The sequence below is a fragment of the Eriocheir sinensis genome, chromosome 51, assembly GCF_024679095.1.
Source record: "Eriocheir sinensis breed Jianghai 21 chromosome 51, ASM2467909v1, whole genome shotgun sequence".
Classification (NCBI taxonomy): Eukaryota; Metazoa; Arthropoda; class Malacostraca; order Decapoda; family Varunidae; genus Eriocheir; species Eriocheir sinensis.
In genome coordinates, this window is record NC_066559.1 from 11,889,302 (window position 1) to 11,901,957 (window position 12,656).

Here is a 12,656-nt window from a genome sequence, read left to right on the forward strand (position 1 = left end):
AGAAGCTGAATGGGATGAACCAATAACAGAGGAAGGGAAGACAATGTGGCGGCGGTGGTTGACGGAACTACCTCATCTCACAAAGGTCCGTATTCCTCGGTGATGCGCTGGGAGTGTTGCGAACCCCAAGTCCATCGTACAACTACACCATTTTGCGATGCTTCACAGCGGGCATACGGAGCTGTGTCCTATCTGAAATTACTACTGATGAGGACAACATCTGGTGTCCTTCGTGACTGGCAAGGCCAAGCTGGCACCGTTGAAACAACAAACCATACCCGACTAGAGCTTTGCGCCGCAGTGCTGGCTGCCAGACTTGACACACAGCTGAAAAGAGCGTTAGAGTTGGAGATCAAAGACTCTGTGTTCTGGACCGATAGCACTGCTGTCCTACAGTATATACGGAACACTAGACGACGATTTCACACATTCGTCGCAAACAGAGTTGCTGCCATTCATGAAGCAACAAAGGCGAACAATGGCGTCACGTAAGTTCAGCGGACAACCCAGCGGATGACGCCAGTCGAGGAATGTGGGGCACAGAGATGGTCGCAGGAGGCAGGTGGATTCAAGGCCCGCCATTCCTCAAGAAAGATGAAAAGTATTGGCCAAAATACCCATACCCGATCTCCGAAATCGGCGACACCGATCCGGTAGTAAAGAAGGAGGGTATCATATTGGTAGCGAAGATCAACAAATCTGCAGAGGTCCTGGAGAAGATATATGCTCATCCTTCATCATGGTTCCAGCTAAAGAGGAATGTGGCATGGCTGAGGAAATTTATAAGATGGCGTTGTAACCTGTCTGAGGAAGGGCAAGTACAGGAGAAAGACCGTCTCAGCGTCGCCGAATTAGATGCAGCAGGACTGGCCATACTACGCTTAGTTCAAGAGCGACATTTCACTCGAGTATTGACGAGCTTAAGAGGAGGACACCCCTTACAGGATAACCCAGTAGCCAAGTTGGAACCTTTCCTGGATGCTGACGGACTGATCAAAGTGGGCGGGCGCCTACGACATGCCCTTCTCCATCCTGAACAAAGGAATCCCATACTGTTGCCAAGAGAAGCCAGGGTGACAGAACTCATAATAAGGGAAGTGCACGAGACCAAGACAGGACACTCAGGGAGGGAGTATACCCTCTCGAGGCTACGCGAAAGGTTCTGGATCCCCAAGAGTCGGAAGTTAATTGACAAGATTACAAGAACATGCGTCACGTGTCGAAGAATCAACTGGATCTCTACTAAACAACGTCACGCTGACCTGCCAGAAGACCGAGTCGGGTCCGGGGACAGACCTTTCACTTACACAGGAGTCGACTGTTTCGGCCCCTTCCTGATAAAACAAGGCAGGACCCGGACGAAGAGGTGGGGTTGCTTGTTCACCTGCCTGGTCTCACGAGCTATTCACCTGGAACTCCTGGCTGCTCTGGACGGTGACTCATTTATAAATGCTGTAACAAGGTTCGCCAAGCGTAGAGGACCTCCACGTCGCGTCAGATCGGACAACGATGCGAACATCACGGGAGCAAACAGAGAACTCAGGGAAGCCGTGCAGGCTTGGAACTATGAAAAGGGAGTACAAACGCACTCTTACAAAAACAGATTGAGTGGGAGTTCAACCCACCTACTGCATCACACATGGGAGGTGTATGGAGCGACAGATCCGCACGGTAAAGAAGGTTCTACAAGCGGTAATAGGAGAGCAAGTCCTAGATGAGGAACGCCTCCACACTATATTCTGTGCTGTGGAGGACATCGTAAACAGACGCCCATCACTCCCGTTTCAACCGGCGTCAATGACTTGGAAGCCCTCACTCCCCATCATCTTCTGCGGAGTGGCCCAGATACCTTATCTGGGGGTGGGGAATACTCGATCGGCGAGACCTATCGACGGAGGTGGAAACATGCCCAGTTCATCGCTGATCAGTTCTGGAAGCGATGGACAAATGCGTATCTTCAACGCTTAGACAACGGCAAAGACGCTTGACAACTCCAAATCTTCAAGCAGGGGATATTGTCATCGTGTCCGGCCAACCTCTCCCTCGTCAGCAGTGGAGGTTGGGACGGATACTGAAACCGTACCGGAGGCGATGGGGTGGTGCGATGCGAGGGTTAAGGCGAAAGATTCAGTGATGCCCGCCCAGTAACGCGACTCTGCCTACTGGAAGGAGTAGCACGATGAAACGAACGAACGAACAAAAAAACAAAAAAAAAAAAAAAAAAAAAAGGAAGGAGACCTAAATTCCGGTGCTTTAGGGCTTGCTGCTCGTCTTTCGAGCAGAGCTCGACTGGGGGAGTGTTATCGCCGCATGCCACATTCACAGTGACGTCGCTTGCTTCAGAGGTAATGTAAGGAAACATAGGATGTAAGGAAATATAATATCATCTAATGTAACGTGCCATATACTTTAAGGAAACCTATGATATAAGGAAACATAATGTAATAATGTAAGGATCGGCTTAATAGGTGAGATGTTAGGGAGAGGAAAAGGGGGAAAGAATGTGTAAGTTTTAGGTAGTGAAGATGGGGACAGAGCTGCAGAGTGGTGTTGGCTGCTCGATGTTTACAGACAGGAGTGTCAGCTCAGCGTATCGTAATATCACTGCACGTGCATCTTTGATGAATCAACATGTATGGCTGGGCCAGCAGCGGAAAATGCTTACGCAGGGACACTCATGTAAGAGACCTCCTCGGGAGGGCAGAAAGTGACGCCCTCGTCGTGGTTAGACCTCTGGCGAAAAGTTGTACTTCCCGTCTACCTCTCTAAGGCCTAGAATACGTAAGTTCTTACCGTACACGTTACTGACATATTTCTGGTATATGACATTTGCCTGATATATACGTAAAAGGCCGTCCTTCTCGGCGAGAGGGTGGGGGAGGAGAGATGGTACGACCCGTTGAGGGGCCCCTCCTTTTCTTCTATGCCCTTGCCGAGGAGAACAGGCCATATTGTCGTCAAGTAGCGTATACTTATTACATTCACGCCCTCACGTGCTTCTTACCTTGTCACATGGTCAATTTGTGTCAATTTGTGTAACTAAAGGACCACTGTATTAATTTTCAGGTTTGACCGAAAAACGAATAAAATGTGATTCGCGTCAACGTACGGGCCTGCTTCTCATTAATCCTCCAATACTGCCCCACTGGGCGGTTACAATAAGATTGGCAAAATTAAAGTTAAAAGACTTGTTAGAGGTAGAATCATTAATTGATATTTTGAGATAAGTGAGAGAAAAGTGTATGGAAAGCAATAAAAAAAAAAAATATATATATATATATATATATATATATATATATATATATATATATATATATATATATACGTATAGGTAATTACTAGGAAGGAGAGAGAGAAGTAATGACATAAATGAGACTGAAAGTGAGACTGTGATAAATACATGGTTATTTAGAGCAACTAATGAATGATGAAAGGTCAAGAAGGAAACGAACTCATATCTTTAACCCGGTAGCAGCAGGGATCATGTTTCTTAATGGTCCCTCCAAGCGAGAAATATGAGAAAAAATCACCCCTCATACAAACCATTTCATAATATATATCAAAGTATTTCTGATCAGATTATGTATCATCTATTTTGGGGGGTTTATATCATGACACAAATTTGGCCCATCACTGCTACACGGTAAAGCCACAAATTTGGCCCATCATTGCTACTGGGTTAAATATGAAAGCTGATAGATGTCTGTGGAAGCAGAAAATTCAGAGAGAAGTGAGAGGAGAAGCAAGGGGAGAAGTGGAAAAGTTGAGAGTGGGCAAAGCTCTAAGTTAGCACAAGTCAATATGATGATAAAATATAGAGAGTAAATAATGAAGTTCATGAATGCTTTCCTTATGCACATAAAAAAAAAAGTGCCTGATGATTGGAGGGAAGCTGAGGTGTGCATTATCACCCCCTGAATCATCTTTGTCATCCTCCTCTGAACAGATTCTAACATCTTGATATCCATTCTATGGTAGGGGGACCAGAACTGAACTGCATAATCGAGATGAGGTTTAACTAGTGCTAAATAGAGTTTGAAGATGACTTCAGTGCTCCTATTGCTTACGCTCCTTGAGATGAAACCAAGTACTCTGTTTACCCGATTTTTGGCCTGAATACATTGAGCCGTAGGAAAGAGGTCAGAACTCACTAAGACTCCTAAGTCTCTCTCACACCCAGACCTACTTAGAGGAGTGTCATTTAAGGACTAATTGTGTGAGGGGTTATTCCTACCTACACTCAAAATGCTACACTTCCCGACATTGAATTCCATTTGCCACTTCCCTGCCCAATCATATAGTCTGTCAAGCTCATCCTGGATTCGATATGACACTCTACATAGAAACAGTTGTCAGTGTCAATGATATCCAGGCAACAATGACAAATAGTCAACTATAGTCAATTTTATTTCAAATTATTAATAGTCATATCATTAACCCGGTAGCAGCGACGGGCCAAATTTGTGGCTCTACCATGTAGCAGCGACGGGCCAAATTAAATTTTGTGCCATGATATAATCCCCCAAAAATAGATTATATCTAAACTGATCACAAATGCTTTGATATACATTATGAAATGGTTTGTGTGAGTGGTGATTTTTTCTCATTTTTCTCGCTTGGAGGGACCATTAAGAAACATGATCCCCGCTGCTACCGGGTTAATACAGCTGTTTTGTTAATCTATGATTCGTCCACCTCAATGCCTTCCTCCTCTATTTCCATCTCTATTTTGACATGATCACTTTTTCCCATGGGACACACATATCTTAATTCATTTAACAAGTGCACTCCCTTTGTCAGCACCAGGTCCAGTCTCGCTGGTTCGTCGTCACTCCTGTATTTTGTATTCTCAGTCACCCACTGCATCATTAAGTTTTCCATAGTCAGTTTTAGAAACCTTTCCCCCCATGCCATCTCACTAACTCCACATTCGAATATTTCCCAACTAACAAGACTCTTTTGTTTGCTTTGAGTAACCTATTCAAACTCTGAATGGTATCTTCTATCATCATCTCATATTCTTTCCATGAATTTGTTCTTGGTGGAACAAAGGTTGCTATTATCGTCATTATTGTGTGTGTGTGTCTGTGTGTGTGTGTGTGTGTGTGTGTGTGTGTGTTGGGGTGGAGGGGTCATGTGATCATGGAGGTATTTATGCCCTTTACAAGTGCCAGTATTGTGCTAAGCCAGTATCTGTCCGTGTGAGCTCTAACCGGGAGTAGAATATTGTGGTGTCTTGTGGGTCTTGTGGGGGAGAGAGGGCGGGTGGGAGTAGGTGTCTATGGCGGGGGTTGCGGAGGAGGGATTTGCCAAATTTGGTTAGGTTTATGTGATATCGGTCCTGAAGGGTGGGTAGATTCAGCTGGGTGAGTGCATTCTCATAGTTGGTGTAAGAACTGCCCAGAATCTGTCTGAAAGCCTGCTTCTGCACTATTTCTAGTTGACGTTGCTGGGTCTTGTTGATGGAGGAAGCCCAAGCAGGAGAGGTGTAGAGGAGTCGGGGGAGGATGAAGGTGGTGTACAGATCCTTGAGTGTCCTATGGGGGGCTCCCAGTGCCTTCATGCACCTCAACATGAAAAGTTTGTAGGAAGCCTCCTTGATGATGGTGGTGACATGCTTGCCCCAGCTCAGCTTGCTGTCCGAGGTAACACCAAGTAGTTTGGTGGATTCAACCACCTGCAGTTCGTGAGGGCCAACCTTCAGGGCTGGCGGTGGAATGGCAGTGTTGGAGGTGTGGAAATGCTTCACCACCGTCTTGTTGGAGTTGATGGTGACATGGTTGTTTTGCGTCCAGCCTTGCAGTCAGTCCAGAATGTCTTGTAGGGGCGTGTAGTCAGGGGCTGTGTTGTCGATGGAGATGCCCACTATAGAATCATTCACATACTTCCAGTGATGAGGGGCATTGTTAATCAGGATGAGGAAACAAAGAGGCCCCATGCGCATCCCTTGTGGCACCCCAGCAGAGAGGGGCTGGAGGGTGAAGTGCAGCCCTGGTGGCATACGGCTTGGTGCCGGTGCATCACAAAATCAGCCAGCCAGGATGTCAGGTGGGAGGGCAGGCCGATGTTAATGGCCTTGGTGATAACAGTGGTGTGGGCAACCAGGTCGAAGGCTTTCCGTACGTCAATAAAGGCGAGGGCAGTGGATGATTTTCTGGTTTCCAGGTTTTTAAGAATGAAATCAAGGAAACTAATGAGGCAATGTGTTGTGGAGGAGGCTCTAACATTGCCAAACTGCCTCTGATCAATTTTGTAATGAATAGTATCACATGCCCAGCTAAATACAAAGTCTTCACGAAGCAGGCTCGGGATTGGAGTGATAGCAATGGGTCTTAGTTCATTAAGTGAGGTGGGGTTGGTGACTTTGGGGATGGGGGTGATGAATGAGGTTTTCCAATCTGTGGAGCATTTACTTCGAGTGAGGAAGGCATTTATGATGGAGGCAAGGGGGGTAGCAAGTTCATAGGAAAACTCCTGATAAAGTTTCATGGGTAAATCCAGAGGTGTGGTAGACCTTTTGAGTTTGAGGGATCTAACCTTGATCAATGGCATCTCTTAAAAAACGGGAATGGAATAAGCTCCCACCCTCAGTGATCCAGTGCAATACGAATGACTCGTTAAAAACAAACAACTGCCATTTCCTGCACCTTAACTTTCAATTAGGCAGAAATACAGTCTTAATGGCATTTTAGGCCATTAGTTTTGTTGCAGTATCACTTCATTTTAAGGATAGACCTGAACCAATGGGTTTGCGTGGTATGAATATCTATGTAAATCATGTAAATCTCTCTCTCTCTCTCTCTCTCTCTGTAGGCAAATGAGACGAACTATCTCGGTGATGACATAAGAAGTAATAATAATAACACTAACAAAAATAATAATTACAATTATGATAAAAATAACAACTGTTATCATTATTGTATCATTATTGTAATACTATGATGAATGAATGTGTTGTTAGAGACAGCAGATGCTGCTGGAGCCCATCAGGTACATAACAGACAATTGCTTTTAAGGATCAAACAGGGTGCATCCCTAATACATTCAATATACCCTTCATTAATGGACTCAGTTCAGCAGAAGCATGCAAAGACAATGTAAAGAAAAATACAAGAATATCATTATGTAGATCCTTACCTCACTCTTTTCTTTTGCTGATGGCGGCCTGTTTTCTTCTACAGTACTATCATCATTCCGGAGATTACCTAGAGAGAAAGGAAGCAGCAATAAATACATGATATGAACCACTTCTTGCATACAGTGGAATGACACATCTCTGTCCTCAATTATGATAAACTTTGAAATGCAATAAAAAATTACATCTAGTCTTGCATGGTAAGGTAAAGGTAAAGTTGGGGACATACACCAGGTATTCATTATATGCGAGGATTACATCTGCAAAAAGCTTGCATAATGTGAATTCGCATAGTATATCGAACCTATCATCCCATTAATTATAGGGGGTTATGTTGCACGACCCATTTTCGAACCTTCTAACTATTTATTCCGGCACCGTTTCACAATAATAAAGCACTAAAGCAACAATAAGGCCCATTAGTACAGATAAACTGTAAAACATAATATGAAAATACATTGTAAATAAACAAAAACTTTAGGATCAGAGGGAGGAAAAGGTTAATTATAGGCGAGGAAAGTGCGGGAAAACATTTGCACCCGCCGCCCTCTAGTGCAAGTCGGCCACCATACCTCCCCAACCAGTCGCACCAGCGCCACTACTCGCATAATAGTGAATTTTTCTCGCATAAAACAAATACTTGGCACATTTAGGTTAGTCGCATATGAGCGAATTAATATATTTCGAACTCGCATATATCGAATACCAGGTGTATGCTATAAATGGGCAGGACCTTGATGCTCATTTATATTGTATCGGCCCTTGAGTCTGTGGTGGGAGGAACCCATCACTCCAGGACACGGAACAGTGTGACATCAGGGTTACAACAGTTTACCTCCCTCAGGTTCCCCCAGGTCCCCATTTACTGACTAGGGTGAAAGGGAGGATGAATGGCTGAGTGAGCTGCACAAACACTGCACAGAAGTTGAAAAGTTGGAAAGTTTCGTTTAGTCAGCGCAAGATCTGTGGTCATATGCTGGAGAGAGACAGAAGAGGAAGGAATTATAGAAGGGAACAGATCCCAGGAGACAGGACACAACCCCCGATTAATACCTGGTACCTATTCACTGCTAGGTGGACAGGGGCGTAGGGTATCGGAAAAGCCGCCCAAATTTTTCCACTCCGCAGGAATCGAACCCGGACTCTCTCGGTTGTGAGCCGAGGGTGATAACCATTACCACAAAGCCCCAAAGACTGCACAGACCAAGATTTTAACCCAGGTGTGCAGATTTGTAGCTAGCACAGCAACCATAATGATTTATTTCATGGATGAATGGGTACAAACAAAGCTGTCTAAAACTGCACAGGGCAAGCTTCTGAAGGCAGTGATGTGGACATTCATGTAGATATGCATATATGTTTTGATTTATGTGGGTAATTGATTCTGAAATGTTTCAATTCCGTAAGTCTACCAAATAACACAAACTAAAGGGGAATTAAACAAACTGGTTACAATCAGACTGACAAAATCCAACATTTTCAACATTTACCTAAACATTCCTACCCATACCTTTGTCAATTTAGTATGGAATGCATGCACATGTAATGCAATAAGCAAAATCTTTAGCTGGCCTTCCCTCTCAGCTCTTGACCTCATTGGCTGGTTTCCTCTCCAGGCTCTCATAGTGGTGACAGTCACTCACATGATGGTGTTTAATGTTTTTATATTATTTACCTTAGCGCACATCTTATACAAGATGAACAATTTTACTTTACACTAACAAAATGCAGCAGGATTGTAGATCCTAAATATGTTTGTCAAATTTAGTAAAACAAAAAGAAATAATGATGAGTATAAGTTAAAGAACAGGTATGAAATGCTTATACCATTTTTACATATAATTGTTATTTGAAATAGATATTGAGTTACTGCTGATGTAAACCATTCCATTCTATAAAGAAGAGTCTCGTGAACATGATGGAACAACCAGAATATGGATGAAGTTGGAAAGCTTCGTTTAGTCGGCACAACATCTGTGGTCATATGCCGAAAGAGACAGAAGGAAGAATTATCGGAGAAGGGCGGATCCCAGGAGACGGGACACAACCCCCGATTAATACCTGGTACCCATTCACTGCTGGGTGGACAGGGGCGTAGGGTATCGGAAAAGCCGCCCAAATCTTTCCACTCCGACCGGGAATCGAACCCGGGCTCTCTCGGTTGTGATCCGAGTGTGCTAACCACTGCACCACGAAGTCCCTGAATATGAATGAATCACAATGTAAAAAACATGGACATATTTATCTGACACATCGCATCCTCTTCCCAGTGGTGTGCATACTGGCTGTGTTGGTGCCGGGTGAAGTTGCTGTACCCTTCATGCAACATACTACAACACTCAATCACTGATATCAAACTAATTGCTTGCTGACCTCATTTCTCATTTTGTTCTTCACATGGTTTCTTTAACCCGGTAGCAGCAGGGGATCATGTTTCTTCATGGTCCCTCTAAGCAAGAAAAATGAGAAAAATTCACCCCTCCCACAAACCATTTCATAATAAATATCAAAGCATTTGTGATCAGATTATGTATCATCTATTTTGGGGGGTTTATATCATGGCACAAATTTGGTCGCTGCTACGGTAAAGCCACAAATTTGGCCCATCGCTTTCTACGGTTAATTTCTAGTCATTCTTTTACCTATCAAAAGCTTGCAGAAACTATATGAAGCAAGCAAACATTTATTTTGTGCACAACACTACTCTGATGGAGAATTCGACATGTCTAGATAAATCTTTCTTCGCTTACGTTGCGTTTCATGTATAGTATGATCATACCATCATGTTCATGAGACTCTTCTTTATAAAATGAAATGGTTTATATCAGCATTGACTTAATATTTTCTGCAATTGTCAGTTGTATGTAAATATGACATGAAAATTTCAGACCGTTCTTTCACTTCTATGCCTCATTATTTCTTTACTTTTTGTTTTACTGAGTTGTGACAAGCATATTTAGGATCTACAATGTCTGCTGAATTTATTGGTGTTAATGGTGTCTATATTGTATAAGATGTGAGCTATAAAAAACATTTAATGGTGTTAAGGAAAATTGTCAATTTTGTATAAGATGTGATATAAAAACATTTAACCCTTTCATTGCTAAACGCATGCAGCGAGCGGTAGCACATTTGCTGGTGGTGCTAAGTTGGAAAGTTTCGTTTGGTCGGCACAACATCTGTGGTCATATGCCGGAGAGAGACAGGAGGGGGAAGGAATTATAGAAGGGAACAGATCCCAGGAGACAGGACATAACCCCCTATTAATACCTGGTACCCATTCAATGCTGGGTGGACAGGGGCGTAGGGTATCGGAAAAGCCGCCCAAATTTTTCCACTCTGCCCAGGAATGAATCGGGCTCTCTCGGTTGTGAGCCGAGTGTGCTAACCACTGCACCACGAAGCCCCATGGTGGTGCTAAACGCTCGTTGCAGGCTCCAGCCACATTTAAATCTCCCGCGTATGAGAGTGTTCCAACACTATTTCTCACAACACAGGATTGCCAATTGAGTGGTTTTTCACTAAATTTGGTGGAAAATCATATCAGCTTAGCGTAGAAATTCTACAGACGAGTAATTGGTGGATGTTCTTGTCCAATATAGTGGCATTTTTGCAGTTTCACCTATCACCTAACTGATTCTTTGACCAAATAGTTGTACATTTTGCAGCTGGCAATACTACCTTGCCAGATCCTCATGGAGAGATGTCCACAGTTGCCTCAATATGGCTGACTGTCGTGGATGCATGAGCGTAAGTGTTCACAGAGCAACACACCCTGAACATACATGTACATTTGCAAGAGAGGCATACATAACTGAATCCTATAGATCATGGCCTCCCTCTTTCCAATGGTGGTTTTGGTTTTTAGCTGTGATGAATAGTTTTGACATACAGAGGTTAAAAGATACTCAGCTCCCCTGCTGGGCTGCCAGAGTGCGCCTGAGGGATAGTCACTTCGCCATGTGCAGTGCTAGGAGTTAACACCAAGAGCATGGGTGTGACTGTTACCTCTATGAGAGCTGAGAAAAGAAGCCAGTGGGGGGTGTTTGAGGGTATTATGGGTACAGATTTTTCTAACTGTAATAAACTAGTCTAAAGTTTCAAGGAAAAGAAGAAAGCATAAAATAGAGATACACAAACTGTAAAAAACATATACACAAGTGACAGACAGAAAACATAATAGTAATGGCCATGTAAAAGATTACGAACAATTTTAAAAGTCTATAAGTAAATAATGACGACATCTTTTGGGGGGAGGAAAACTAATTTTTCTATTCTAAAATGTACTTTACTTACATAAGGTAGTGGTGGAGTCTGAGAATGGGCTTTCATGACTAGGTTCATCTTCACTAATCGGAAATGCGCTTGATCCTGGAACATGGAAAGTTGTATGAATAACTGAAAACAGTGAAAAAAAAAAAAAAGAAAAAAAAAGTAACAATTTATTCTATAAGCCAAGACATTATCACAATGATTTTATATATATATATATATATATATATATATATATATATATATATATATATATATATATATATATATATATATATATATATATATATATGCACACACATACATACAGTAAACCCTCTGGTATCTGGGATAATAGAGCCACGGGGCACCGGATATGGGAAAACCCAGATATGGTGAAGGTTAAGTCTACGGACCCGAAAACCCAGCGCCTACCACATTTAATATATCATCAGCACAAACAAGCTACTTAAGATCATGCCCATAAGCCCGACAGCCTTCCACACCAGCGTACGTATATATATGAAACGGTGCAAGAACGATATGTTATAGCCGTAAAAAGAAAAAATATGTTACGGGTTAGGCTGCATTTCAGCCGCAACATCGCCACCGCCCGCCGCCTTGTGAATATATATCCTTATTATCTCACAAACGGAGCTACTTTAGCTCACGCCCATACACCTACGTCAGCCCTTTATGCCTAGCTTTGCGTGGATGTATGAAACAGTGCAGGAAGGATGTATTATAGCGTAAAAAGCGAAAAAATATTACAAGTTACGTCAAACTGCCGCCTTGCCCCCGCCCAAAATGTTTTACCTTGTTTTCTGCAATATTACATTATCTCGCTAACGCCAGTGTGGGCAAGCCTTTCCCCATCCACAGTGAATGCGTGGGCATTGTGGCGTCTCTTGCAAATGATAATTAGTGACTGCACAGACTTGAGGACTGGTCAGCTTTCGCTATGGCCCCAAGGACGAGGTGTCTTGTTAAGACTCGCCCTATCGGTGATAATTAACGCTTGTACAGCCTGCTGACCTATATATATAAATATATATATATATATATATATATATATATATATATATATATATATATATATATATATATATATATATATACGCCTATCAAGCGGGGTTAGGTTCAGAACCCCCACGATGGTAAACATCACAATGGCGACCTTATATATATTTTTTATTATTTATATATATTTTAAACTTCATAAACCCTCCCCACACTCTTACAAATCTTTCCCACACTCCTATTGACCTTT

The 12,656-nt window shown here is 42.9% G+C and overlaps 1 protein-coding gene across 1 annotated transcript in view; it reads right to left on the reverse strand.

Moving 5' to 3' along the window:
- Positions 1-11,495, reverse strand: part of LOC126982749 (STE20-like serine/threonine-protein kinase) — a 56,017-nt gene extending 44,522 nt beyond the window's left edge. The window contains exons 1-2 of the mRNA XM_050835073.1: positions 11,432-11,495; positions 7,138-7,205 (exon numbers count right to left, since the gene is read on the reverse strand). The gene's annotated coding sequence lies outside the window, so the exon portion shown is untranslated. The remainder of the gene's footprint in view (positions 1-7,137; positions 7,206-11,431) is intronic.
- Between the last annotated feature and the right edge of the window lie 1,161 nt (positions 11,496-12,656).